We start from the raw sequence: 25,074 nt of genomic DNA, 5'->3' as shown, positions 1-25,074 counted from the left end.
TTGCAAAGACAAATTCTGTTAAAAGTTGTTCACATGTACTTAGGCATTCACTTTGAGTTAAATGACACTCTTAAAACTAGCATTGCCCACTCAGTGTTTTTCTTGCATTTCTGCTGCTGTATGCATCAAACGCTTAGCAAGGTCACCTGCCAAAGACTCCAGTCTTGTTCCTAATTCCAACTTTGCCTATGCCAGCATTCTACAAGTGAGTTTGTAAGAAGTCAAATATTATAGTAACAATGTAACCACAGGACCTGATGTGGCAGTTGCTGTAAACTAAGCTAAAGCAGCTAAAGATTTGCAGAAATTGGACAATACAACAAACAAAGATCTGAACCATACCAGCAAATCTTAAATGAATTTCCACAAACCTCAATGAACAAAGGAAAAAGGGTCAAAGAATGACCAGAATTCCTCCACAACGATCAAAGAGACTGATAAATTCATACAGAATACAGTTGCTTATTGCTCTTAAATGTGATTATACAAGCTATTGAATAATAGGTTGTATGCATAATGTCCAGGGAAACCTTGTTTTCACATGACTGTGTAGAATGTGAACTATAACATTAAAGAGTATAAGGGCTGCTGCTTCTCTAAAAACAAATGCTACACTTAATATGAGCAAGTGCTTTGCATGCATATAACTCAAGTAGCACAATGGCACTTCATAATGCTAGTGTAGTCAGGCAGATTAGCCAGAACATTTTGTAAGTAAAGTTGTGTGTAAATATAGTGTATATTTTTTTAAATTGTTATGGATCAGTTACAACAAATTCACAACCAAAAGCTTTAACGTTGTGATGTATTTGGCTTTAAATATGGTGTTTGTTCAATTTTACAGGTCTCCCTGTTTGACTTTATAGTATGTTGATTTGGTCTACCAGAATGTTTTGGCTTTCTTTCTTTCTGCTTGTATCCTCATGAATACAAAATGCTTGGAGAGCAATTCCACTTTTAGTAGCATGTAAAGAAAATAAACCCATTTCTACACAGACTTACAGTACAATCACCTACATCCTATTTCTTGCGGTATGCGTGTTTGTTTTTTTTTACTTCTACATAGTAACTTTTAGACTAATTGCCAGTGTTTGTTAAAGTGTTATTCATAGGAATGAAATTGTCATACAGTATGTCCCCATGTGTACACTACTTGTAAAAGTCCTAATTATCACAGTAGCCAGCTGTAGTTTACTTGAGTGAATGGCAGGGGAAATACAGAGAGGTTTTCTCTCCGATGAAGTTTTATTTTCTTCTCTCCTACCCCTCTGGGGATGTGGAGGTGTTCTTTTTGTTGCTGTGCATCGTTTTGCTATGTATTGTACAGTGACTGTTATTTTATTTATTTATTTAATTTTTCTCTTGCACATTTGTCAGGCAAGCAGAAATGCTTGCTTTCAGTAGGCGTAAATGCTAAGGAATGTACACCCAGAAGTCTCTCTTTCTCTCACTCTCTCACACACACACACACACACACACACACACACACACACACACACACACACAAACCCCAAAAACAAACAAAAAACCCATGCCTGCTTCTTTAACTGGCTGGTTTTGAGATTAAATTTGCTAAATACTTTACACTGTGAGAAAATAAATAGGTAAATACATAAAATAAGGGCTAGAATGTCTTGCTGTTGAAATCCATTGTGTACAGAAGTGTGCTGGCAGATGATTGTGGATACTCATTTATTTATAGTATAAAAGAGTTGTGTTTATTGTTTGAATTTTATTTTGTGTAGATTAATGGTAATGGCTTCATAGGAGCACAGTCATGCTTGTTAGGTTGGAGTGATTCTAAACTGACGGTAGGTATGAATGTGAGAGTATGTGTCTCTGTATTAGTCTTGTGATAGACTGTGACCTCTCTAGGGTGCACTCCAGCTTTCGCCCTATGTCAGCTAAGATAGGGTCATAGAAGGGTTAGATCTAAGTTTGATGAACAGTTAGGAAAATGGAGAAGAATAACATTTAGGGAAATACACTTGACTACAGTGCGTGAAATAGATACATAATTTAACAATTCATCCATAACAAAAATGTAACTTGTCTAGAGATTTAAGATCATGACTCATGCTGGCATTTATTATCCCTAGAAGAGGAATAAAGTTTTTTTTAGCAGCATTGCCTATGAAAAATATGATCTGTAACCATGATGAAAGTGTTTTACAATTGTCATTTAAAAAAAAAAAAATCATAGCTGCACCAAAGCCCAGGTGTTCCTATTACAAATATATCATATATATGTCACACCAAGAAAAATGAAGGTTGTAAGAAAAATATAGTAATGATAATTACTACATCATCATTAATATGACCATTTATTCAGAACTGAAGAGATAAAAAAAATAATAAGATAGCGTCGTATGCAAAACACTGCACAGCATCTGCATATAAACTGTCCAATGTGATGTATGATCTAAAAAGATGCAACACAGTAGGTTGAGTGGATAAAGATTTTTTTTCTAAATGTTATTTATACATAAGACCTAAGTCCTTCCATTTTCTTGCTCTTACTCAATACAGTGTATCTATAAACCTATCCTTGTAAATGTCATTCTTTAGGGATTTTGAACTCTCCTGATAGGTGCAAGCATTAACACAAACCAAGAACACGAAGGCCACAGCCTTCTGTATTATCTCCCTCTCACAGAGTAAGGACGCAGGACATTAATCACTGCAAAGTCACACTTGACCACGTGTGCACACACGCACACACACACTTGTCCTTCAGAGCGAGAGCTGATTTAGGTAAACATATGTAACCATGGTCTCAGTCACTATTAGTATTTGTTCAACTGATTTGACCTTTTTGACAGAGCATCATAACCCAAGTCTCTAACGACTACTGATTAAAAATACAAAATTTATATTTCAGTGGGAGACTAATTACTAATGAAACAAGGACAAAGGGGGATTGCAAAGTCATCGGCTCCAGAGGGGAAAGCACTCATGCATTTTTCTTGAACTTACTATTCATCAATATCAAATGTAGCTAAGACACGTATATATCTGCTCTGTTAAAGTTAAGAGCAAAGATTTAGTCCAGACAGGTTTATAAATGCATGTGTCTTGGTGGTTATGCAGTATTTAAAGTATGTTTTACACAGTAAATGTATGCCACTTTCATAATTTATTACAACTTTACATAATGGGACCATTTCATGTTTAATGCAATGGAGAGATTTTTTCTTCTCCGACCAATTCTTTGCAGCTGCAATTCCTCTGTCACAGATCAACTTAGTGATTTTTTTTCTTTAGAACCCTTACTGTGCAAAATAACAATAGAGAATGGGCACAGGTTTGCTTTAGATGTATTCACTAAAATCTGGTGTAATTATACGGGCATTCTGCTGACTTTATGTAAAATGATGAGAAATGAGTTACTGATGAAGACCTTGCCTGGAGCAGCTCAGTGAATTTATGTCCTCTTAGTCCTCCACCCCATTCTGGTGTTATAGTTGAGGTGGAGTGAAAGAATAGTGGGGAAAAAAGAGAAAGAGGAGAGATGAGGGTTGGAAGAATAAGGACAAACGCACTAGATTTTAATAAGGATGTGTCAGAGCAAATAGCCTGGCCCTATATCAACCATGCAGAAGCTCTGGGAGATCTGCCACTGCTCCACTGGGGTCCTTTAGAACTTGCTGTTACAAAATAAAACTTCACTTCAGCTAGAGAGTAGAGCCAGGGCACAAACGCATTATCTTTGTGTTGACTCTGTCTACCACGTGGATCACTGTGTTACATGACCACGGATGTAAACCCTGAAAAGAAAACCTTAACCTGAAGCTGCATCTTTTATTGACAGCTCAGTAAATTTCTAATATTTCAGCTCAGAGAAAGCCAGAGAACTCAGTCTGTTTGGGTTTCTTTGCTTGACCTTTTCATCTTGGGTTAGAATTCCATTAGAATAGAATAGAATGCCTTTATTGTCACTATACAGTTGTACAATGAGATACAGAGCATCTCCTACTCAGTGTAAACATGCTGGGGGGGGGGGGGGGTGCAGCGCTATGTACATGTGGACAGTATTAACATAGGGAAAAACATACATACACACACACACACATATATATATACATATGTATACACACACACATATATATACACACTCACACACATACACACACACACACACACACACATATATATACACACACATACACACACATACATATACACATATACACACACACACACACACACACATATATATACACACACACATATACACACATACACACACACATATACACACACATACACACACACACACACACACACACACACACACATACACACACACACATACACACACACACACACACACACACATATATATAAAATGTACAATATACAAGACGTAAGTAATATGTAATAAATAGTGTTATGTATATACAGTTGAATATGTATATACATTATTATTATTATTATTATTATTACATTAGTATGTATATACATTACTGCTGGATTTGTGTTTCCAAGAACATATTAATTATAAAATTAATATATGTATTAATTACTTCTTTATGAAGAACACACCAACATGTTAACTATGTCTGAAAGCCAAGAAGAATATGTTAAGCTTAAAATGAAGAAATACACACTTTTACATTGTTTAAGAACAATGTGTAAGTCCTCCACTAACACTCCATCTGCTTCCGCCAAAAAAACTTGAAAACTTTTCCCAGTGCTCAGATGTCTACAACTGTACACAATTACATACTGATCTAGTAGGGGTGCAACGATACACAAAATTCACGGTTTGGTTCGGTTCGATACTTTGGTGTCACGGTTCGATATTTTTTCGATACAAAAAAAATGTTCATGCCTTTTTAATTTGTCATTTATTAAAATTATAAATATATATTTTAACTCAAAAGTACAGTTTTTAAATTTAACCCTAACCCTTGTGCGTGTTTTTTATTTTGACAGCGAATGCGCACCTGCGGACCACTTATGTGCAGCCCTGGTTATTTAGCTCGTCATATTGCAGCCACAGAAATTATTTTGTCCATGAAACGATAAAGCTGCACTTTCTTTTTGCCTTATAGTCTGATTTGTCATAACTTCTCCGTTTTGTGGTAAGCTTTTCTTTGGCTGTCACTTCTTCACCCTGACCTGTCTTATTTGGCTCAGCAGAACTGAAATATATATCCTGCTGCTTTTACACAGGCACTCACATAAGCTCAGCGATTCTCTGCGCGATCAACCTCTCACATGTTTAAGCTTGCTGCGGGAGATTTCACTTGTCATGTTTGCATAGTAAGCTAACGATTAATAAGACGATGTCAGAGGAATTGGTGCACAAATTATCATCACTCACAGATCAGTGCTGTCGCTCTCTATACACAGTTCGCACGATTGCAAAGTGAAAGCAAAAAAACAAGCGCAAATTCAAACGCGATTTCAATATGTCACATATTGACAGTGGCTCACCGATGCCAATGACATAATTACCCAGCTACATTTCTGAAAGAATGCAAAAGCATTGACATATATTTTTCCTTCCTACAATAGCCCGACGGGCAGGGCAGAGATAGATTTTGGTAGCCCGACTGAAAAAATCGCTAGCCCCAGGACGTCGGGCTAGCGATATTGCGAGCCCTGTATCTGATTGAGGAATCACTCATCTTTGGAAAAGAGAGTTTATTACAGAGAAATGTCTCTTTCCAAAATAAAAGCTATACTATCCGCTTCTTCTGGGCTATATTCTCAGCAGCATATTAAACATATCAGGTCCCCATAAGGAGAATCATGTGCTAACGGCTGTCTAAATGACTCGGCTAAAGTTAGTAGCATGCTTGTTGTTTTTGTCTTTGCACTAGGATGATGTCGGCATAAATGTGCAGTCATATTCGTTGTGTTCCCACTAGTGCTTTCAGGTTAATCTCGTTGAAATGACCTTAACGCCACAACACGGCAAATCTCCTTAAACGAGCTACCGCCCATCGCCCCGTGCGTGGGGCTAGACGGCCAACACGTTAAATTGTTTGGTTGTGCAAACCAATTGTTCCAGCAGCTGTCTGGGTGGCTGGTCTCAGACGATCTTGGAGGTGAACCTGCTGGATGTGGAGGTCCTGGGCTGGTGTGGTTACACGAGGTCTGCGGTTGTGAGGCCGGTTGGATGTGCTGCCATATTCTCTGAAACGCCTGTGGAGACGGCTTATGGTTGAGAAATGAACATTCAATGCACGGGCGACAGATCTGGTTGACATTCCTGCTGTCAGCATGCCAATTGCACGCTCCCTCATTGCTTGTGGCATCTGTGGCATTTTGCTGTGAGACAAAACTGCACATTCCAGGGTGGCCTTTTGTTGTGGGCAGTCTGAGGTACACCTGTGCACTACTCATGATGTCAGATCAGCATCCTGATGTGGCACACCTGTGAGGTGGGATGGATTATCTCAATATAGCAGATGTGCCCACTACCACACATTTGGACTGATTTGTGACCACTGTTTGGGAGGGATGGTTATATTGTGTATCTGGACTGAATTTTAGGTCTCTACGTCCATCCCATGGGGAATGGTAGCAGTAACAAAGGTGTTGCGTTTATATTTTTGTTGAGTGTATCACTCAGCATGTATTTTGAAGCCTCAACATTTGCTTTATTGCTGTTGCTATGTTGGGACCATATTAGGATGAGGATCAGGATCTGGAGACATGCACACTATTGTGTCATTTAGTGTGTATTCATAATATTCGTACAGCAGGTCCAAGTTGTGCCTTGAAAACAGGAAAGTCGTCTGCATAGAGGAGAACTGTAATAGCAGGCTTGTACATAGTGAGGCTTTGTGCTCACATTTGCTGCAAACACTCGTTTTACCCTGTTTTGATGCAGATTTCACTTGAAATCAGGCAAGAACTGGACTTATTTTTTATAATGTGTTCTTGTGAATTGGTTGTGTATCGCATATGTTTGATTTGACTTTCTGCAAGACAACAGTCGTCCACTGGCCAAAAACATTTTCCAAATACCTCCACGTGATCTAGCCTGGATTTAGAAAAGAATAGCAAAAAAAATCTGCACCTCCTGCTTCAGATGCAATTTGTGTTTCTGTGTTAAGAGGCAGCGATGAGAGGGGAGACCTCGGCTCATCCAGCTTTAGAGCCTGACCAGGAGGAGTCGAACATTAACTCAGCTCTTCCAGGGCACCCTGCAGACTCGGCTGTTGGCAACAACGAGGGATGACGTGAACGCCAAACTGGAGTCCATCACAGGTCAACTGCAGGTATGCGAGTCAGACCTTCTGAGGAGGGTTTCACTTTTCTCTCTTCTTTATAATTGACTCTTTTCTCTCTCTTTCAGCTCCTTGTCTCAGAGCGGGAGGGATTTGAAGCACAAAGGGAGGAACTTGTCGTTTGGTTGGCTGATATGGATGTCCGCCTGAGTGAGGTTGACCAGCTGACAGGAAACACCAGTGAAAAACTGAAACAACTGCAGTGGTGGGCTTGTTTTGATATGACATATATTTGATATGATACATACGTCAGAGACATGGTCCTAAACTGGACTAACAAAGGACCATGAGTACAGCATGAAACGTACATTACATAGTGTAAGGCTGAAGTTCATTGATCATTTTAATCATAAACTTGTTGTTGAAATGTTTTTACTGGACATGCAAACATCTGCTGATGAAATTGTGTTGATTTATTGGTCTGTTATGAAGCTATTGCTATTTCTATTGTGTTTTATCACTTTCTGATATTTTATTAATTAAACAATACATGTATTATTTGTTGTGTTATCTGTAGATATAGTATGTATATATATTTATTTATAGTATAGCAAATATATTTAATTATTACTGTTTAAAACACTAATATGTGACATGTATTAGTAGTGATGTTGTGCTGAGGGTTAAAATGCCTTTTTGTCTTTTGGTATACTAAAAAATGACAATAAACCATTAATATATGTCTATGCTGTGCTCGTATTTATTTTACCCTGATATATATATATAAGTGTGTGTTTGTATATATGTATGTATTTTTCTAGATTGATTTATAGAAAAAAGGGACAGCGTTGCTTTGTGAGTAAATTATTCTTAGTATATGATTATTATACTTTGCATTCATCATACTGATTTATGCTCTTATACCTTTAGATTTATATTGTTTAAAGTTATCCATTGTCCTTGTTTATATCACATATCAATGAGAGTGCACGATTAGGTTAAACAAGCCTTTTATAGTTTCATTTATAGTAGGATGATTTGTAACATATGCAGTTTACTGCAGAAGGTGATGTAACTTGGATAACAATCAGTGTCCCTTTGCATTGCAGATCTTGGTTAAGTTCACTGTGAATTATTATATTAAAGCTTTTGTTTTCAGTGTAGGTCAAGGCCCCAAGCTGGATTCTGCTATTCGTGAAGCCTGGAAGGCAATGGCAAATGGAGCATATTGTTAAGGTTCAGCAGCATTATTTATGATGTGGAGTTCTTCAGTGATACAGTATGTTTTAATAAACCACAGGGTGTGATCATTTCAGCCCCAGTTATTTTTCTTCCCGGAAACCACTGCACAGTGCAAGTAGCATTCTGTTTATGCTATCTATCAAAGCAAACAAATTAAAATATAAACTTTCCAATTACACTGCTTGTGTTAGTGTTAGCCTTCGCCAGCCCAGATGTAAACCTAGAATGTGTTGCAAATGCATCAACATAAAGAATAGATGCTTCAGTTGTGCGCCGTTTCCCACAACTGGCTGAAAGTGCTCTCTAGAACTAGAGCTAGTTGGATCCCAAGTGAACCAGCTCGCTCTATGGTCTTATTGACATACCTATTACTGTTTCCTCTGTTTCTCTTTCTGCTGCTGAGACAGTCTGCTTTTTTTCTAGTACAGGGAAAGTATAACAGTATCATGATGCATTATGGGTTGAGGGAATTGGGAGTTGTGTATGATGTATTTTGCCATTCTTGGCACAACAAGAAGCACAAATCATCATCAGTTATTAGAACTGGTAAATGGCCACTCTCTGCTGTGTCCACTTACCATTTAATACAATTAATGAACGCACTGAATTTAAAGTCATATGAAATTACAGTTGTACTAACAGTACAACTGTAATTTCAGTTGTACTAACAGTGTGTAATCTTGTACAAACTTCCATTAATAAATAGAATAGCATATTTTACTACATGCTAAATTCATTTAAATTCAGTAAATAAAAATTTGTTACACAGATTTAGTTCAAAAAACTTTTTTTTGTTTGTTTACTGTTTGGTTTTATGGAAATCAAAGTTTGTGCCTTTATTTGTCTAAGAGCTTTTAACCACTCACTCACTACATCTCTTGGATCATCAGACTCAAAGCAGCAAGCTGTTCTGTGGTTAAAGCTAAAGCAAGATGGTTTATCGTGTTTTGATGCATGCTCAATCACCTGGGTAAGGAGGTCCTAGAAAACTGATTCTGTTCATCTGGAAGTTTAATAAGGAGAGTTAATTAGAAGGACGTGAACATAATTTATTGATATACATAGTTCAGTTATTTTATTTGGCAACTAGACTTCACCACCACCAGAAGATAAGATGGAAGCTTAGATGAAGTGACTTGCTTGAGGTGGAGAAGAAGAGGAGGTGAGTGCGCAAAGGAGTCTGCAGCAGGGAATGAAAGATGAGCAGTGCAATTTAAAGCATGCAGAGTGGAGGCTGATTGGGTTGAAGAAAGCGGGCAGAAATATGATTGAACTACAGTAACAGCATTGCTCAGTGCTAGAAAGTGGAAGTGATGTAAAGAATAGACTAGCAGCTGCACACCTGGGAAAGCAGAGAGATGACTGAATACAGATCTTTCTTATTGAACTTATGCGTAAGCTTAATTTGCATTTTCAGTGGGAGAAACACTCATCCAAGTAACTTCTTAAGTCTCAGCTGACTGCATGTTTCCCCAACCTTATAAACAGATCGTGGTCATGGTGATCAATGCTTTGTATCATGTCATGTAGATTGTTAAATTGCCTGATTATGATCATACATGGCCAACTGCTAACATATAGCAGACTCCCATATTTAAAGTGGTTGGCCTGAATGTGTATTTTATTGCATTTGTGTCAGTGTTTCTATTGAAATACTATCTGTCCCATGTCCCCAATTTCAGAGACAAACTGTCCACCAGATTGGTCTAAATCCTCCACAGACTTGACCACATGGTTAAATCAACACCTCTCTGACACAGTGTCAACAACACCTGATAAGCCTCATGAAGGTAGGATTTATTGAAGGCAGGTTATGCTGGCTGTAGCTCAGTGCATCTAATAAACTGCCAGGTCAGTGCACAGTTTATGCAACAATAAACCATGTAGAACAAAAGTTCAGGGGCTGTTAATGTTGACAAATCAAAAAGCAGATTCTCTTCCTTCATATCTACTGTCATATGGTCCTGAAGGTCAACACAGTGCAGTTTCCTGCAATATGTACCTCTCTGAAGTTATTTTCTCACATAAACTACAGAAATTGTTGGGATAAGGTCAAGAAAATTATTGTACAGGAGATCCAGACTTTGCACTAGGAAGTTGGCAGGTTATGTCAGATCAAACTACATAGCTTGACTCAAACGAACAAGCATTATTTATTAAGAAATTCAAATTAAATAGAAATCTAGTATATCACTGGTATTTCTATTTTTTATTTTTTTTTAAAAAGCACAAAAAGGCTGATGAGTTTTCTGATATATCCCTCTAAAGTAAAAATACGTGTTTTTGGTTTTTTTTTTAATCATATTTTTATGTGTTAATTTTCAAACTCCACTCCTGGTTCCTGCCTTATAATTATGAACCAAATTCTCAGTTTTTCATCATGATTGGGCTTCACATTAAAGGAAAGGTATTGAAAGCTGCTTTGATTACCATCTAATGAAACAAAGGATTTTGCATGACCATTACCTAACATTATATATATCATAGAGGATGTGTGAATTTGTGTGCCTGTGCAGGCAGAAAGAAGCTACTGAGGGAGCAATAGAGCAGATGAGGATTGATTAGTTGTGTGTCGTGAAAATCAAAGAATAAATTTATTATAAATTTGTCCTTTCAGTGCATGATAAATTCTTTTAAATTCTTTAAATTAAGCAAAAAGCTGCTGCTGTCCTTGCATCACTCACAACCTTAACCAATCACAATCCTCCGAACCATGCTGTAATTCGTTTTGTCAATAAGATGGCTATGTGAGAAAAGTGTTTTTCTTCCTTTTGTTCAATATTGTTTAGATTTTCATGTTTATAATTAAAATTTGAAAACCAGTTTTTAGCAATTATTGCGGAGTGTTTATTTGTTTCTTTATCTTTTTTGGCCTTTGTTTTTATCATCCTTCAACTTTATTTTGTAAAGAAACATTTGCATGCTGCCTAAACAATATTCTCTTTCAGAATAACAGTGAGTATTACCAACACACAATGTTTCACTGAATGACTTAATCAGTATTCTATGGCCTTTGCTGTTACCAGGTCTCAACTTACTGAGTTTCTATAGGAGATCTTCAAATGAGGAAATGTCTCATTTGAAGAATTATGTTTCATCATTTCACCAGGTTCAGAAAAATAAGTAGGTGCACAAAAGATATTCTGGTAGCATGCTGTTACCTAAGATTTTGCTAAGATAGTATCTCATGTTGCTTTTTTTCCCTTTGTCACCTTTTCGGTGATGTGACCTTAACTCCATCTCCTCCTTTAGTTGTGCTCAGCCTTGCATGTGCAGAGCATATTTTTTCGAATGATATTAATTATTCTATTCCTTTGAAATAAACTTTAAATAACAGCCCACGAAGAAAGTTAAAAAAAATAATACTAATTTTATTACTTGAAATAATTATTTAGTTCCTATCCATCCACTGATTTTTTTCTAACAATAAATAAATAAAATAAAATAAATAAATAAAACATGGCTGCTTTTGCCTTGTACAGAGGAATGACTGCACACAAAGGAATGATGGCTCTACATGCATGACGGCATCAATGATGGGGTTGACAGACCAGCTGAATTGAATTGACGTGTCTGAACGCTTTCTAGTAGCAGCTCTCCTTGTCTTGCTCTAGACTTCGTCTCTCCTTCCCCTTTAGTAGTTTTTACAATTTTCAAAATTAACCCAAGCCAAGAAAGAAAATAGAAAAAAATCCTAATCTGATAACCAGTATTTCTTCATGGATTCATAACTAATTTAGCAACTCTTTTGCTGCATTTTATTGCAATATAAAACTACTAGACAACTGTCTAAGATGTATCAATAATAAATCTATTGTGTAGATATTTCTAATGCCACAAAAAACTTCATGAGACTCAAATGGTGAAAAGCTAGTAACTGAGACTACTATGACATTGCATTCTTCAAAGAAGGACATTTTAATAACCTCCATTCATATAGAATGTATTTTTTATTATTATTTTATGCTATTGAACCAAAGACAATGCCTCTCAGAAGGCTGACAAGTGTTTTCTAGTGCAAATGTTAAATGTAGGTATACCCCCACTTGTGGTGCACGCAGCTCTCTAGATGGTATGTCTTTGCTCGATAATGTATAGGCTTAGTTCCTTTATGATACTATTCAGTATTTGAAAAGGAGTCGTTAAATCCCCTAAATCACATATGATGCGCACCCCAACAACACAGTTGAATGTTGAGGCGTTTGTGTCTTTTCACGTTATGCATTCGTGAACGATCTCTGCTTGTGTAATTTTAATGCTGTTTTCTGTTGTTTGTTTTCACTTAGTGAAAATATAAAAAGCTGTTGTCAGGTGTATGTGTAGTGAGCCCATCCTAAGGATAGAGGTGTAATGTTCAGCCTCAGGCAGCTCAAAGTGGTTGCTGTGCTTGGCACCTGGGACCCCTGTCTTTCTGCAGGAATTGGCGTGGAGCCGGCAGCTTCTCTAAGAGCCAGGTGTTGTTTTATTTATCTGAAAGCACAAGTGACCTTTCTAGAAGAACACCACAGAGACCTGCCTCAGAGGGCTGTCTGCTTTCCCTGTCTTCTGTCACACACCTCCCAATGAAGGATGGGATTGAGAGCCAACAGCTAGGTCTGTCTCCAGACTGTCACAGAAACAGACTCAACATGAACCTTTACATTTTGTTTAACTTTGAGACTGCCTGGTTCTTTAAGTGTCACAATCAAATTGTGACATCCCCCCATTACCCCTTCCCCCAACTGCCCCCCCCCCTCCCACCACCACCACATGTTAACCTTGTACTAGTTGCTTTACAGTGAGCAAAGCATGTAAGGCATAACACAAACTATGGAAAATTTAAGCTGCAAAGTTACTTATGTCTTCCTCTGCTTGGTCAGTACTGCTGATGACCTGCTATTTACACCAGCAGTGGAAGCTGAGGTGGTGGAGAAGCAGCAAAATTGGGGATATGCCTACACAGAGACACAACTCTAATTATATTCTTCTATAATAAATTAATCTGCAGGATACACTTGAAACTATCTACAATACATTTTTACTCAGTCATGGCGATAGTTTTTGTGTTGTCCTTTAGCGTTTTCCGAGTCCATGAAACCAAACAAACAAACAAAAACCAAACAAACAAGCACACACACACACACACACACACACACACACACACACACACACACACACACACACACACACAGCATTAACAGTGCAATTAGTACTCTTGCCTACAAGTGCCAGACATTGCTACCACACAGAAATCATACAACATTCAATCTCAGCTTTTTACTTTTGTTTTTGTTATTAATGATTTCCTTCTTTGGTGATTATTTATAAATAAAATTAAATTAAATTAAAAAATTAAATAAAACTGTCAAACAATCAGTTAATCAAAGCTTGTTAAGTATGTGTTCAATTCTTGGATGTTGGTAGCCAGTGCATGTTGTTAGGGGTGATGTTTATCCCTAAAAACCTGTTGATGACTTTAGATTACTTCCTAATGTTTTAAATAATTAAAAAAAAACAAACAAACAAAAAAAACCTATATCATGCTTATAAGAAATAAACAAAGAAATCATTGCTGCTGAGTGGAACCATGGGTTTTAGATAATAATTCTGAACATTGTGTTTTCTTTTTCATTTTATTGTCAATTTTCTTTCCAGGTTATTGGACAAATATACCATAGGATGATTCAAGTGCAGTATTATATATAATTTATTTTTATTTTATTATTTTTTTGCTATCGACAATTACATGGATCAACAGATATTAAAAACTGACACTGTTGTGAAAATCCCCCATGTGTGTCTGTCATTAGAACATTAGTAGTGGATCCTTTGGGTCCTTAGGATTGGAAGCTGGGGCCTTGTTGACTGGGCTTGTAGTGACATTTCACACATACTCAATCAGACTTGTATCTAGGGAGTGTGGAAGTTGGATAAAGTGAGCTCTGTCATGTTTGCTGAGTAGCTTTGCTGTGTTGGAGGGTGGATACTGTCTGGGAGTGCCATTAGAAAGTAACATCCAATTGAATGTCAGGGCCCAAGGTTTCCCAGCAGTACACTGCATTGTAACAAGATGATGAATGTTATTTATTTCACATGTCAAGAGTTTTAATGCTATGGCTGATTGGTGTAGATTACATCACCAATTGCTTTTGTCAGTGCCATTGTAGATAATTGAACTCCTGAGATACCGATAAGAATAGAACACGGTAATTATGAAAACTATTGTTTTTGATATGGGAGGAAAATCTGAAAACTGTGGTGTCTTTGTACTGCTTATCATGTGACAGAGTTCATTTCCATTATCAGTACACCGTAAATAGCCATTAGGACAGAAAAGTGTATGACAAAACATGATGCTTGAAATATCACAGTGTAATGTCTTCACTTCTCTAGGAAACTGTGAGGCTGGTTTCACTCCCCCCCCACCACCGCACACACCCACACACACTTACTTTTTAAAAAAACAAACAATTTGTCATTTTAAGAGTAGAAGATTTAAAACAAATCTGGATGACACCCATCGTGTACAATGTAGTGAGACCTGAACAAAAGCAGTCATGCCTTCTTGGAGTCACTCTAGTTTTAATCCCCCACCCACTGCATTTTAACAAAGAGACAGAGTGAAACTGCTGGTTTCTATGGCAACATTGCATGGCCTTGTTTGTGTCTATGGTACTTTGGAGAACAGCTGTTAATAACGATAGGTGGATATGCAGGAAGGATTGATTTAGCACAACCCATGCAATCAATGTTCTGTGGTTTACTGCATCACAAAAGCTGATTACAAGAGAATACTGGAAATCTAAAAATAATGAATCAAAAACACTGTTGTATGTTTTATGTTAGGAAAACATAGCTTATATCAGAAAATAACAATGTACCACAATTACTGAATGATAGGGCAATCCTAGATGAAAAAAAAGAATCAAAGAAGAACAAGAATAGAAATTTAAGTACATTTGTGACACACTAATCACCAACTTTGAACCTAAAAGTAAAAACTTATACTGAAATATTGAAATAAAGTTGTTGTAGAACAACTTTATTTCAATATTCTGTATTTAATTGCATATTTTTGGGAACAGAAACCCCATTGTCCATCTCATTATTGTGTAAATGTCCTTGACGTAGTATCTCCAGTAGTATTCTCACAGGCACAAGGGGGATGTCCAAATTCATAAGTGCATCTTCCTGAGGCCGCATTTGTAGAGCGATTACGACACAGGCTGTCCAAATTCGTAGACTCCTCCAAATGCAGCTGACAAATGCATCCTCCTTTTCCCCGAAATTGAAGGATGGGTCAGATGTATCCTTTATGGCCCACCATATCCCACAATTCGTAGCGGGTCACAAAATAAACTTTTAAGATATTTTCAGGCAGGCATGTAGCTGTGTAAACTTCAAATACCTGCTCGGTTTTTCAAGACATCACATATTTGCAAAAGCGCTCCGACGTTTTCGGAGACGTCTGTTATCCACCAGCTCGACAGCTGACCGGGGCGAGAACAGCGAACTCCCGGCACAGCATTTATAAACCCCCTGCCGTCTTTCGCTACTCAGGTTGAACATGATATATAAGTCACTTAGATAAATTTAAATTGTTATTGTTCGGCTTTTATCAGTGTTTCATTTGTTCGTAAGTAAATCGTGAGTTTGGCTGAAATTACAGCTGAATAAACGTCAAACAGAAAACTGATTATCAGAAGTGTGAGATGATCGAGAATTTACTCCAGTGTCCTGTTATATTTTAGACAGCAAGGAGCAGACGGCTGAGCTTATTAAACTTCACCGAGACAGCTGGTGATGCAAAACTGAAGGCCAGACTGTCCAATTTCAAAGCCGCTCACTTCCGGCCTGCCCGGCCTTCGGAGGACCCGGCCCACGTAGACCGTAAAGGGCGGGTCCTCAGGAGGATGCGGCCTCTGAATTTGGACACCCCTAAGGTCATGACAAATGGCATCGCTTCCATCAAGTGTGATGTTTCATACACTTTGTTGACACTGATGTACTTATGTCAGGGATGATGAAGGCCATTAAGAGCACTTGCATAATTTTGAGCAGCAGGTTGGATCACAGGTCAGTTAAAATCTGATCTTTCCACTCTTCTTAGGCATGCTTTATGGACATTTCTATCTGCAAGTGCTTTGCATAATGACAGAGCTCCAATAGGTTAACATACCAACTCTTTCAATTTTGTTGAAAGAGTTTCAACAGTTGATTTTTTTGCAGTGTTGATGGATATAGGTTTTTGTGAAATGACTGCGAAGTCTCACACACACATGCACACAAACAAAACACACAGTATAATTCTCACCCTAATTATAGTGAATACATATTTATGCCATTTTACACCATCAAACTTAGATTGCTAAGGATGAAGAACCTCTTGTTCTTTAAAGAACCATCAACAAAATAAAAAGGTTCTTTGATGTATGATGGTTCTTTAAAGAACCATGAAGTCATCTGAAGAAACATTTAAGAACCATAATTTTTCTGAGAGTACAACAGACTCCCCGATTCGAATAATGACAGAATCAGTGATGCTAAGCAGAGAACTTTTGCCTTCAGGGGCTGATATGTAAGCCAAGACTGTGTCTACTTGATCAACAAGGTTCTGCTTAAGATGCATTATTTCTGTAAGGTGATATCATAATATTTTTAATAAAATAATAATGTAAACAACCTTAATTGTAATTGTTAGATTCCCATGTCTAGGCATCACAAGCAGTTTTGGAAATGAATATTCTGATCAAATTTACTATTATATGTTTAAATTAAAACAATTTTAAAATATTCAAATAAGATAATAACATGGCCTGCTTCTCTGTTTGAAGCATGACATAATATTATTATGCTCAATTTAATATACACGGTTTGTATGACAAAGCATTTTATTTTTAAATTACGATATGCACATTTAGAAAGTCAGATAACAGTAACTAGTTCATAAGTAAGAAAAGTAGTGTACTGCTCTCCTTGTGTGTGTGCATGTGTATGTAGGTACACAATTCAGCACCCAGCCAAACTCCATTCAAAATAATATGGGAGTCAGGATATTGCGTCCAAGCTCAGGTGCTGTATTTTATGTTGCACCGGCATACACCATTGAATCAGAGTGAAACCCAAAACATAAAAACAAACAATACAATAGTAAGGTGATTAATATAATGATATATTAAAACTGCATATGCATCTGTTTGGGAATGTTTAAGTTGGATCGCATAGCTACTACTACAATGTTAAAACAAAGAGAAGTGAAGCTACAATATGTTAAATATAAGAATACCATTATGAAAGCGCCTTCAAATTCGCTTATCTACTCTACAGCAAGTCAAGGTTAGCAATAAAAGACAAAGACAAATTCATATAATAGGTCATCCTATGTATACATAGCATGTAGTTAGATTAGCAATATACTAATACACAAACTTGGGCTTTAGAACACAAACCTACCAAAATGTTACAAAAATTTTGCTCTGTACACTTAAGTAAACAAGTACTCACAGATGATGCTTTCGAAGGCAATAACAAGAAATAGGATTGCAGGATTGGATAACTACAGGAACCCTTCAGCATATGTGAACCTGCTTACCCCAACTAACATGGCCGACTTCCTGTTCTGGGTCAAAGTGCATGTCACATTAACAACAAGGCTCAATAGGGGGCACTAAACTCAAGGCAGAACAAGTAGAGTAAGGTTTATTTATATAGCACTTTTAAGTGACAAATCACTGTACAAACAATAAAACATAATATCAAAAGAGAACCATGTTAAAATGGAATAAAAATAAATTAAACAACAAACGAGTGTCAGCAGAAGGCCTGATTTAAAAAAAAAAGATTAAAAAAATGTTTTTAACTGTTTTTTTGTTTGTTCTTTCACAGAATCAGAGAAATGGAGCAGGACTGGTAAACTATTCCAGGGCATTGGTGCCACAGACTGAAAAGCTTTGCCTCCCCCCTAGTCTTCAGTATAGTACTAGGGACAACTAAGAGACAACTAATAGAGTTTGAGCTTGTAAGTGAAGACAGCGAGCAGCAGTGTGCTTAACAAGAAGTTGAGATAAGTAGTCTGGGGCTTGCCCATTTAGTACTCTGTATGTCAGTGTGAGAACTTAAAAACAAATCCAAATCAACTGAGACCCAGTGAAAAGAGAATAAAATCGGGGTAGTTCTACACTAGGCTTTATTTATTGCAGTGTGTGAATGTGTGTGTGAATGGGTGGATGACTGGATATGTAAAGCGCTTTGGGGTCCTTAGGGACTAGTAAAGCGCTATATAAAATACAGGCCATTTACCATTTTTATTCTGAATTAAGAAATTCACAATGCGTGATCTACAATAAATAAATAAAACATTGAGTTTTTCAGAAACAAATTTCCATTTCAAATAAACTATGTTTCATCAGATAAGACATCTACTTTTCTTTATCATCCATTAGCCCCAAGGCAGTTAACATGCATTTTTTACATTGTCAGAGTAAATGTGAATTTTCCACTAAGTGCAAATCAAGTTCACTTGGATAGGCATTATGTGCTTGAAAAGCAACTACCTGGGTAATAAGTGTGACATTCTTGCATTAAGAGGTGTCAAAATGACTGGAGTTAAAAGCACACACTAGAGTCTAGAGAGATCTTGAAAGGAAATAAACAAAAGCATGTTTTTTTATTTTATTTTATCAGTTCAATCAATGCCAAAGCACACTAGTCCAGATTTTTCCAATATATAACTATGCAAAAATAGTGCAATCATTATCCTGTTTGTGTGGAAGGTACTATGTTGTGAACTCATTTGGTGATATTTATAGCAGCTAATTTTGTGTAATGACATTTTCTTTTTTCAGTAACTTTTATCTTCTTACTCAGCCCATATCAACTGCTAGTTAAGAGATCACAGTGAGAGTGATTTTATATTTGAAATGTACTATATTTGAACAGCAAAGTACTCGCTCTGCCTATCTTCACCCACCATTTAAAGAGACTAACAGACACACCTTTTCAATTTAGCACCCCAGAACGTACGTAACTGATAGTAGTGCAACAGACAGATACTGAGAACACTTTTTTCCACATAAACACATCTGAAACTATGATATGTAGAACATTTCAATGACTGCACTGATTTTGATATTTTGGATTATATATAAGGACTAATCTAAACTAAATCTTATCTCTAATCACTAATCTTAATTTAAAAATGGACTAGTACTAGTTGAAATAACTACTACGAAGTTGACAATAACATAAGGGTTACACAAGGATTGATCATCCCAATATGTTCAATAATGTCTCAGCCTTCCTATTGCGTGCTGTCTTTGGGAGGGGTGCAGAAGCAAGGCTAATTGATGTGTTTATGAAAGTTTCTCAGCTCAGCTGGCAGCGGAGGAACAGTGAAATCTACTTGTCCAAGAACAAAACAGAGACACTCTACTCCACTATTCAGTTACTTCAACCACAAGAGCAGACAGGATTCACTGTCTGAAAAAATGTGAATTTGAATTTTCTCCTAAAAAATAAGTAAAAGGAAGCAAGCAATTCTACAGTTATTGAAATCTTGTGTGGAGTTTTCAAGTTGTCTGCAATGACTCAAAATGTAGGTGGTGGGGAAATTGTCAGTGTTGGCAGGCATTATTTTACCAATATTTTATCAATATCCATATTAAGTGCAATGATAACCTCACCAGTAGTATACAAGGTATGTTTTGTATATTAAAGTGAAAGACATAAACATTATCAGGTTTCACACTACATAGAATAGAATGTGAGGCTGAACCTTTGACCACAATACAGATATAATGCTGGGAAACTGTGCTGAACATGAAATATGATCTTATCAAAGAACTGGAAAAAAGGAGCAAACATTCACTGCAGAGAAAGCTGGACATCCCACTGCTAACCAAACTCATTTGCTGTTCCTGTCTCTGTTATATCTTAACACCGCTAATGATGAAATCTGTCACAGTGAGCATGCTGTGTGTAGTTCCTGTTACACTGCAGGATTTTTTTAGGTTTTTTTTTTTTTTTTTGTGAAAAACTGAAGGTCAGACTAGATACTCTCAGCTAAAACAGACGGCCCATAATGCGTGACAACCCATACGTACTGTACAAATGAGACTGTGAATGTTATAAGGCAGGCCCAATGAGTAGGGAAAAAAAGAAAAGAGAGAGGAAGAGCACAAGATGATACAGTGCAACAACTGTCCACTCTAGTAATGGCAGAGAGTGAGCCATGTTGAAGAGCATTTGGTCTGAAGTTAAAGGGAACACTGACCTGACATATCATGGTGAGTAACTGTTGTCTGCTGTGCTAGATAAATAACTGAGCAGAATTTGAGCCCCTCCAAAAATAAATAACAGGCACTGAAAATGATTTCACTATCCTGCTCTTGGAGTTTCTTTTAGTCTGTTTTGATCTTCATTTTATTAAAGATTCACTAAATAAATAAATAACGTCTTTGAACTTTTATTGTTGAACTAAAAAGTATTAAAGGTCAACCTGTTGTCATGGTAGTTTGTGATGTAGTTACAAACTTTAATCGAGTGATTTATGTTGCTGTACATAAACGTTTTTCTTTTTTTTGTGTGTTCCTTAGCATGGATATTCCAACATTATCTCGTGTCCCTAAAGACATCAGTCCAATTGTCAAGTGTAAGGTACCGATTCAAAAGCAAAAAAGTCCATAATCAGAGGGGAGGTGGAACACCAAATCATCTTGACTTTGATACCAGAAACCCGAGTTTGAGTCATAAATGCCATCTAGTCATGTCAAAGTTTTTCACATAACATACAGTGGGGCAAAAAAGTATTTAGTCAGCCACCGATTGTGCAAGTTCCCCCACCTAAAATGATGACAGAGGTCAGTAATTTGCACCAGAGGTACACTTTAACTGTGAGAGACAGAATGTGAAAAAAAAATCCATGAATCCACATGGTAGGATTTGTAAAGAATTTATTCGTAAATTAGGGTGGAAAATAAGTATTTGGTCAATAACAAAAATACAACTCAATACTTTGTAACATAACCTTTGTTGGCAATAACAGAGGTCAAACGTTTACTATAGGTCTTTACCAGGTTTGCACACACAGTAGCTGGTATTTTGGCCCATTCCTCCATGCAGATCTTCTCGAGAGCAGTGATGTTTTGGGGCTGTCGCCGAGCAACACGGACTTTCAACTCCCGCCACAGATTTTCTATGGGGTTGAGGTCTGGAGACTGGCTAGGCCACTCCAGGACTTTCAAATGCTTCTTACGGAGCCACTCCTTTGTTGCCCGGGCGGTGTGTTTTGGATCATTGTCATGTTGGAAGACCCAGCCTCGTTTCATCTTCAAAGTTCTCACTGATGCAAGGAGGTTTTGGCTCAAAATCTCACGATACATGGCCCCATTCATTATGTCCTTAACACGGATCAGTCGTCCTGTCCCCTTGGCAGAAAAACAGCCCCATAGCATGATGTTTCCACCCCCATGCTTCACAGTAGGTATGGTGTTCTTGGGATCAGAATCAGAATCAGAATACTTTATTGATCCCTGGGGGAAATTATTTTTTGTTACAGTGCTCCATTTTAAACCAACATTAAGACAAGACAGACAATACGCTAACTAAGAATAGTACAATATATACATATATATACATACATACATACATAAGTCACTTATAAATAAATATTTGGAAAAGAAACATGTGTAGTTGTAGCAGCAAACAGTGTGTTAAGTGGATGCGTTGTACAGGGAGATGGCCACAGGCAGGAATGATTTCCTGTGTCGTTCAGTGGTGCTTTTCGGTAATCTCAGTCTCTCACTGAACGAGCTCCTGTGACTGACCAACATGTCATGGAGTGGGTGGGAGGTGTTATCCAACATTGTCTTTATCTTGGACAGCATCCGCCTCTCCGACACCACCTTGAGGGAGTCCAGCTCCATCCCCACAACATTGCTGGCCTTACGGATCAGTTTATTAAGTCTGTTGGCATCTGCAACCCTCAGCCTGCTCCCCCAGCATGCAACAGCATAGAGGATCGCACTGGCCACCACAGACTCATAGAAAATCCTCAGCATTTTCTGGCAGATGTTGAAGGACCTCAGTCGCCTCAAAAAATAGAGACGACTCTGGCCCTTCCTGTAAAGTGCTGTGGTGTTTTTAGCCCAGTCCAGTTTATTGTCAATGTGTACTCCAAGGTATTTATAGTCCTCCACAATGTCAACACTGACCCCCTGGATTGAAACAGGGGTCAAGTGTTTCCTGGTCTTCCTGAAGTCCACGATCAGTTCCTTGGTCTTTGCCACGTTGAGCTGCAGATGATTCTGCTCACACCACGTGACAAAGGAGTCGACCACAGCCCGGTACTCTGTCTCATCATCCCTGCTGATGCATCCAACCACCGCAGAGTCATCAGAAAACTTCTGAAGATGGCAGGTCTCTGTGCAGTGGCTGAAGTCTGTGGTGTAGAGGGTGAAGAGGAAGGGGGAGAGGACAGTCCCCTGTGGTGCCCCTGTGTTGCTAATCACCTTGTCAGACACACACTGTGGGAGACGTACATATTGTGGTCTTCCTGTCAGGTAATCAACAATCCAGGACACCAGAGAAGCATCCACCTGCATCGCTGCTAACTTATCACCCAGGAGGGTCGGCCTGATGGTGTTGAAAGCACTGGAAAAGTCAAAAAACATGACCCTCACAGTGCTCGCCGGCTGGTCCAGATGGGTGTAGACACGATTGAGCAGGTAGATGATGGCGTCCTCTGTTCCGAGACGAGGCTGATAAGCGAACTGAAGGGGATCCAGATGTGGTCTTACTATGGGTCGCAGCTGGTCCAGGATGAGCCTCTCCAGGGTCTTCATGATGTGGGAGGTCAGTGCCACGGGCCTGTAATCCTGGGGGCCACTGGGACGAGGCGTCTTTGGTACAGGGACTAGGCATGATGTCTTCCACATCACCGGGACCCTCTGCAGACTCAGACTCAGCATAAACAGTTTATGAAAGACTCCACACAGCTGGGGGGCACAGGTCTTGAGGACAAGGGGACTCACTCCGTCTGGTCCAGCAGACTTGCCTGAGTGAAGTCTCCTCATTTGCATCTCAACCTGGTATTGAGTGAAGGTGATGGGTGGGGGAGGGGTGTCAGGAATCTCACAGGAGGCAACATGTGAAGAGAGAGGCTGGCACAGTGGTGTGGCTCTGGATTCCAGGCTGACTGCAGGTGAGGTTGTGGGGGTGGGAGCAGACACTGTGGTGTCGAATCTATTGAAAAACAGATTCAACTCGTCGGCTCTATTCTCACCTCCCTCAGCTCCCCTGCTGTTGGTTGGCCTGAATCCAGTGATGGTCTTCATGCCCCTCCACACCTCTCTCATGCTGTTCTGCTGGAGTTTCCACTCCAGCTTCCTCCTGTATTTGTCCTTAGCCTCTCTGATCTTGTCCTTTAGTAACACCTGGACCTTCCTCACCTCCTCTTTGTTGCCCCCTCTGAAAGCCCTCTTCTTGTTGTTGAGGAGGGCTTTGATGTCCTTAGTCACCCACGGCTTGTTATTTGGGTAACAATGAACAGTCTGAGCTGGAACAATGGAGTCGGTGCAGAAAGTTATGTAGTCTGTGATACACTCAGTAAGCCCATTGATGTCCTCGGCGTGAGGCTCACAGAGTGTTTCCCAGTCGGTCACCTCGAAACAGCCCTGTAGTTCCGCTATTGCCTCCTCTGACCACCTCCTAACAGTCCTGGTGGTCACAGGTTCCCTCCTCACAATTGGCACATAGCGGGGGGTGAGGTGAATCAGGTTATGATCTGACCTACCACGTGGGGGGAGGGAGGAGGAGCTGTATGCATCCTTGACGTTAGCATACAGTAAGTCTAAAGTTTTCTCTCCCCTGGTGGGACAGTCCACATATTGTTTGAATGTTGGTAGTGTATTGTCCAGTGATACATGGTTGAAGTCACCCGAGATCACAATAAAGGCACTCGGGTGCTGAGTCTGTAGCCGAGCTATGGCAGAGTGGATAGTGTCACATGCAGCTGTGGGGTTAGCAGAGGGGGGAACATAAACAGCCACCAAGATGACGTGAGAGAATTCCCTGGGTAAATAATACGGCCTGAGTCCAACAGCACACAGTTCAGTGTCCGGGCAACAAATCCTTTCTTTGATTGTTATGTTGGCAGGGTTACACCACCGGTTGTTAACTAAAACAGCAAGCCCACCTCCTTTACGCTTACCGCTAGCGATGCTGTCCCTGTCCGCCCGAACAGTGTGGAAGCCTTCCACGGAAGCATTCTCATCGGGAATGACCTGGTGCAGCCATGATTCGGTGAAACACATCAGGCTACACTCTCGGTATTCCCTCTGACTCCGTACCAGTGCTGAGAGCTCGTCGATTTTACTTGCCAACGATCGCACATTTCCCATCACGATAGACGGCAGACACGGTTTAAACCTCCTCCTCGCTTCGAGCCTCCGCTGTCTCACCGTCACCTTTTTTCTTCTCTTCTGTCCTTGACCTCTGCATCCCCGATGTGTTTTCCTCCAAATTTCAGCTGGTACTTCTGCGGGCACTTCTGCGGGCCTGGCCAGCGAGCCGGCTGGCATCAGGGCGATCAGCTGATCTCTGGAGTAAACAGTCCGTGCGTGTAGGAGATGTGCCGCGGTCCCGTTCCATGATAAAAGTAACAGTTCCA

The 25,074-nt window shown here is 38.9% G+C and overlaps 1 long non-coding RNA gene across 1 annotated transcript in view; it reads right to left on the bottom strand.

Moving 5' to 3' along the window:
* LOC309709927 overlaps window positions 1-18,061 on the bottom strand; it is a 29,060-nt gene extending 10,999 nt beyond the window's left edge. Inside the window, exon 1 of the long non-coding RNA XR_014277634.1 lies at window positions 17,913-18,061. This is a non-coding gene — a long non-coding RNA (uncharacterized lncRNA). The remainder of the gene's footprint in view (window positions 1-17,912) is intronic.
* Window positions 18,062-25,074: the final 7,013 nt, after the last annotated feature.

This window comes from Aulonocara stuartgranti, assembly GCF_965226115.1.
Source record: "Aulonocara stuartgranti genome assembly, chromosome: 7".
NCBI classification, from domain to species: domain Eukaryota; kingdom Metazoa; phylum Chordata; class Actinopteri; order Cichliformes; family Cichlidae; genus Aulonocara; species Aulonocara stuartgranti.
The sequence above is the reverse complement of the archived record's forward strand: the minus strand, read 5'-3'. Positions and strand labels throughout refer to the sequence as shown.